Here is a 5,295-nt window from a genome sequence, read left to right as displayed (position 1 = left end):
GTATTTAGAGTCTTCTTGTTTTCCAAGACATGTTTCTATACCAAGTTATTTAGGACGAGGATATGAATACAAGAGAATGATTGCCTCTGTAGACTGGCCAGTTAATGCAGCAAGGTTTCAGTTCATCCAGCCTCATCAGAACCATAAATTGACCTTTTTGGCAACCTTTCAGCTGTCAACATGTTCTAAAAAGTAGCATAGTAGAATCAAAAAAAAAAAAAAAATACAAGGAGCAGAATTCTATTGTGTTGCACCTCAAGCAAGTTACAAATGTCTCTTGGCTGCTCCTTATAGGTTGTGAATGACACTTGTCCTGGCTATCTCACAGTACTCTTTAACATTTGTGGGAGAGATGTGATTTGAATGACTGTAAAGCAGGACTGAAAACACAGCTGTCTAGTCACTGTCCTATTTCTGTGAGGAGGCACCATGACCAAAGCATGTAATTGGTGCTGGCTTAGTTTCAGCTGGAGCTTACATTACCAGCATGGTGGCATACACACAGACACGGTGCCGAAGTAGCTGAAGAGTTCTGTACCCTGACATGTGGGCAGCATTAAGACTAGGCCTGGTACGGGCTTGTTTATAGTTAAGAGGTTTCTCTGTAGCTGGAATGTCCTGGAACTCTACTATAGCCCAAGCTGGCCTCAAACTTTTACCAATCTATTTGTCCCTGACTCCTAAGTGCTGGGATTAAAGGCATGCACCACTAACCTAGCTAGGGCTCACCCCCCCCCCACTGACAAACATAATCAGCACCCCTCACATCTATTAACTTTTCTGAAAATTGGGCGCCCTCCCAACAGTCACTATGCATCCTGAGGCCAGAGATTGCAGCTATGGGGGCCATTCTTACTGAAACTAGTACAGCAGGTCAGTGGGGTACAACCATCATACCCACACACAAAATCTAAAGGCCTAACGGGGCGCAGTGCTCTGAGTGTTTTAAGTACTAAAGGAGGCAAACTTCCTGTTTGGAAGCTATCTCTACCCCTTTGGATCCTATAAAAGTAGGTTAGGCAGGCTGTGGTGGTACACCTCTTAAAGGCGGATGTGGTCTAGACTTGATTCTAGTTCTGCAACTGCTTTTAGCTTATCTTGTGTTCTGAAGTAAATTAAACCACGGGTGTCTTAATATGGTCCAAAATCTTGGAGGCAGAAGTGGGCAGATCTCTGGGTTTGAGATCAATAAACAGCTTGCAGGAAGCCATGACTAGACCTAGATTTGGTAGCTGGATTCTATACAGCTTGCTAGCTGTCCTGCTGTCCTGCTCTCTATACAGACATCACACAAATGAGAAAAATCTTCTGGGGATTTCATCCCAGTTTTTTTTTTTTTGGTTCTTTTTTTCGGAGCTGGGGACCGAACCCAGGGCCTTGCGCTTCCTAGGCAAGCGCTCTACCACTGAGCTAAATCCCCAACCCCTTCCATCCCAGTTTTTAAGTGTTCCAAATACCCACTACAAATCTTGCCTAGAGCCAATGCCCACATGAGGATCAGTGTTAAAGGGAGTAACTGAAATTTAAAGTGTTTCAGCTCAATTCCCTTTGGGACCACAACACCCAGTGTGGTTTCTCATGCATCCCAAACTTGCCTTGTCACAAAATTAAGTCATCTCAGGAACTGCACCCAACAGACCATAGAATGAGCAACATCCCCAAGAAACTGTAACCTTCTAAAAGGGCAAGCATACCCACCACCTTCAGCTGACAGATTTAAGCCTATGTCTCTAATGTGAAGAAGTCCCCACAATATGCTCATCAGAACAAAATGCACAAATCACACTTCAGATGCTACAATAATGCACTTTTAATGGTAAAATTCTTGACAGCACAATGTCTATTTGGCAAATCTTCTGTTCAAGCATCCATCCAGTCACCTGCAACAGAGGTAGCAGTTAGGCACATTTCTATTTAACTTAAATAGATGGTAATTGTTAATTAAAATACAGAACATCAGATCTTTTACTTTCATCAAGTAATCAGTGAGAGAGTTCAAGTTGGAGTGAGATCATCATGTATTCTGTAGTACGTCATGGTTAAAAGCAGTCTTAGTTTCTCACCTCTGGAAAAGGTGCACCCACTGCACTGTCCACTTGTCAGAGGAGCCCTAAGAAAACAAAAACTTACTCATCTGGCTTAGAATGGTTCAAGCTAACATGTTACCAGAGTAACCTCAGAAATAAAATGGAACGGTTGTAAAGGTGATATCACTTTGTATCATTTGGCAGAATCATCACATCACTGGTTACAAGCCATATTACAATCTAGAAAAACAAGATGACTTACCTTGAAATTCAGAAATGAAGGACCTGTTTGGAAATTTAAAAACTTCATTAGTGCAATCATTCACCCTCCATTACATTTAAACTATTCTTTGGGTCTTCCGTTCACTAGTCTCTATGGGGCTCATCTCAATTCCCTTGCTAAGAGGCCTAAGAAAAACTGGTTGCTCACCATACCCAGGGAACTGTATTTTTTCACTAAGTGGCACAGGACATGAAACCGTGGATTTGGCCTCAATCACTAGGACCAGCTTTCCATATGCTTCCTAATACTATACAATTCATGGAACACATAACAGCCAGATACATCAGATAGGAGCGAAAGACATGATTGTTCACCAGAGTCACGTCTGCTGAACTATGTTATCATCACAGTATCGGCTTACTGGCAAACTGTTCCAAGTACCTTCAACACATGCACACCTCAGACTCACCTTGTGTGGAGCTTGCCATGCCTTCAGTTAAAGGGACCCACATGTGGTACCTGCAGGAATATGCTGTTTAGAAACATGTATTTATAACGTGTTATTTACCCATGTTCTTAAATACTGTTTCAGCTTAACAATCAATCTCCAATGTTGTTCAGAGAGATTCCCATCTGTTTTAACTTAATTGATCATCACTAACAGTACCCTTTTTCACATCATAAACACCAAGTTTACAATGCTTACCTTTATACGAAATCATTTGTACCTGAAAAAAAATTGAAGGCACCATTTAGTACCCATGGTAGCACATGCATGTTCAAAAGTTAAATGTTATACAGGAATACTGCAAATGACTACTGGATAGAATACATCTTGAATTCAAGACCCCCAATGGCTTCTTACCCAAGCAAGCCATCCCAATGAAAGCATGCAACCACAGTAGCTAGAATTAAAAGAAAATACCTCTTACAAATATGCTGCATGTGACCCAACTATGCTTAGTAGCCTGCCACAGGGTTCTTCAGTGTTAAAAATTGTCTACAAGTTATTTTCAGCTCAGACATTTGATCAACATCATTACAAAAACCCCGTTTAAGTGTTGTCAAGAATACAACTAATTCAAGCATCAGAAGACAATACATGCTGGACTCTGAATTTAAAAATTTCTTCATGCCACTTTGTACTGACCTACAGCAACTGTTTTTCACTACTTACTTTTAGAACTGTCCACCTGATTCAAACTCCACCTGAAAGAATTACAACTGTTAGTGCAGTCAAAAAATTCAACTCTCCCCACAAAAGCCAGGTGGAGCCCAACATCAGATAGAGCTAATTAAGATCTTCACATTAGTCAGCATTTGTTTGTCATCATGTAGGCTGTGTTCACAAAGATATGGCTAGGACACTGCATGTGGCCCAAGCACTTTTCAAAAAGTGTAATGCCAAGCCATATTTGGCCTCTATTACTACAATCCTTTAGATTCACTTACCATCCCATTTTCTGGCTTCCCATTCTTGTACCTGCAACAGCAAATAAAGCTGCCCTGTTGCATCCATGGCGGACTCGGCCATGTGGGGGACATCAAATCTGGCCTAAGATCACAATCATGGCACCAGCTAAGACCTGTGGGGGATCACTAGCTCCCACGGATATAGAGAACCCACCTCCTCAGGCAGCTACAAAGCTCTTTAGTTTCACATCCCCCACCCATTCTCTGCAATTGCTTGTGAATGGCAGTGTGCATTTGCTATTTATTGGGTATTCCTTGTAATGGGACCACATGCATACCAAAAAGCCTGCTTACATGGCTTTGTTCAGTTATCCAGCTTCCTCATGAGTCCTGGGGAAGAAAGTCTTTATGTAAATACTGCTTACTCTGTAAGTGCCCCCCAATCATCTTTCTTTGTGCCTCAGTTATGATTAATGGTGGTCTATAGCTATCGTCACCCCAACTGTCAAGAGTAGCAAATGATGTCATCATTGTGGCACTATCTTTTTCATCGAACTTCTCTCACTAGGGCCATTTTCATACTAACCTTAGCTTTCATCCATCTTTGCCACAGAACTAGAAAGAAAAGATGTGAAGAGTCAGTCCCCTCCTTCACTGAACTTACTTTCCCCCAGCACTTTATATTAAAGCCTCAGAACAGTGTTTTTCAGAAATCCCTTCTGTCCACTACTCTCATACCATCATGGGCTTTTAATTCATTATGTTTCGGAGATTCATTATTGACTTACCTGCCTGTGAGATTCCACCAGATGTCCCATCACAGAGGTCCACAGGGCCATTCCTACGAATGGATTTATCACTTAATGTCTTTTTCTTAAGTTCTACCCCGGTAAAAATGTGTCATACGAGCTTCCTTCACAAAGGCACTGTAAGATGCGTTTGTCTAGCAATCACACTTAATTCTCCATACCAGGCCCTTCCCAAGTGGAAACTTATTCCCTTTTCTACTAAGGTCTACATTGTGGCAGTTTCTAGCAAACGCCTTCGACGTCACGGTTATCTAATACCGCAGGACTTTGCATTCAACCCTAGCCGTACGGTGCACCGAAAAATAGCACGTGAGTACAAAAGGCAGCTCGACCTGACTCAGCATGCTCTGCCATCAGAATTGTTGGTATTCATCAACAAGGTCAGTTGTCCCTACCAACATAACCTTCATCATTGCAAGAGTCACTTGCTGAGTCACTATTGTATTGTATTGTTTCCAGGTTAAAAATCCAATGCTATTTTATGTCACATACGCAGAAAGCAAATCTTCCAAAGCGTCCAGCTCGTGCCTTAAACTAAGCTCTCCTTTTGGCACCGGAATTCCACCAGCTTAGGGAGCTTCATTCCCACAAGGCCTAAAACCGTAACGGACAGATATCGCATACCTGCTCAGCTTCGCCTCACAGCTCCGAAAGGCCGATATGGTGGCTGAGTCGAGTATATAAGGTCTCCGTGACGTCAAGACGCACGACCGCCCATTGCGTCCATCCAAGCCCCGCCCTTTGCACGCCCTCAGACTCCTCCTCAAGACCCACCTCCTTCCCGCCCTCATATTTTTCAGCTGGCCACGCCCCTGAGAGCCTG

General features: G+C 42.7%; 1 long non-coding RNA gene and 8 other non-coding genes across 9 annotated transcripts; all 9 read right to left on the bottom strand.

Moving 5' to 3' along the window:
* Positions 1-1,793: 1,793 nt before the first annotated feature.
* Gas5 (growth arrest specific 5) lies at positions 1,794-5,115 on the bottom strand. Its single transcript, NR_002704.1, has 11 exons — positions 5,097-5,115; positions 4,452-4,504; positions 4,250-4,278; positions 4,018-4,053; positions 3,703-3,733; positions 3,428-3,459; positions 2,957-2,978; positions 2,720-2,769; positions 2,290-2,312; positions 2,064-2,110; positions 1,794-1,880 (listed from the first exon to the last, which is right to left on the bottom strand). It is a non-coding gene; the product is annotated as a growth arrest specific 5 (long non-coding RNA).
* On the bottom strand, positions 1,950-2,026 carry Snord81 (Small nucleolar RNA SNORD81). The gene has a single exon (XR_015636403.1). It is a non-coding gene; the product is annotated as a small nucleolar RNA SNORD81 (small nucleolar RNA).
* On the bottom strand, positions 2,173-2,250 carry LOC120096383 (small nucleolar RNA SNORD47). Its single transcript, XR_015636455.1, has one exon. It is a non-coding gene; the product is annotated as a small nucleolar RNA SNORD47 (small nucleolar RNA).
* On the bottom strand, positions 2,586-2,666 carry LOC120096386 (small nucleolar RNA snR60/Z15/Z230/Z193/J17). Its single transcript, XR_015636411.1, has one exon. It is a non-coding gene; the product is annotated as a small nucleolar RNA snR60/Z15/Z230/Z193/J17 (small nucleolar RNA).
* LOC120096376 (small nucleolar RNA SNORD79) lies at positions 2,832-2,916 on the bottom strand. Its single transcript, XR_015636447.1, has one exon. It is a non-coding gene; the product is annotated as a small nucleolar RNA SNORD79 (small nucleolar RNA).
* On the bottom strand, positions 3,230-3,295 carry LOC148001722 (small nucleolar RNA SNORD78). The gene has a single exon (XR_015636442.1). It is a non-coding gene; the product is annotated as a small nucleolar RNA SNORD78 (small nucleolar RNA).
* Positions 3,529-3,589, bottom strand: LOC120096385 (small nucleolar RNA SNORD44). The gene has a single exon (XR_015636410.1). It is a non-coding gene; the product is annotated as a small nucleolar RNA SNORD44 (small nucleolar RNA).
* Positions 4,351-4,412, bottom strand: LOC120096422 (small nucleolar RNA SNORD75). Its single transcript, XR_015636438.1, has one exon. It is a non-coding gene; the product is annotated as a small nucleolar RNA SNORD75 (small nucleolar RNA).
* Positions 4,817-4,897, bottom strand: Snord74b (small nucleolar RNA, C/D box 74B). Its single transcript, XR_015636409.1, has one exon. It is a non-coding gene; the product is annotated as a small nucleolar RNA SNORD74 (small nucleolar RNA).
* Positions 5,116-5,295: the final 180 nt, after the last annotated feature.

Source organism: Rattus norvegicus, chromosome 13 (assembly GCF_021556685.1).
Source record: "Rattus norvegicus strain SHRSP/BbbUtx chromosome 13, alternate assembly SHRSP_T2T, whole genome shotgun sequence".
Lineage (NCBI taxonomy): Eukaryota > Metazoa > Chordata > Mammalia > Rodentia > Muridae > Rattus > Rattus norvegicus.
This window is presented reverse-complemented; position numbering and strand designations above follow the sequence as displayed.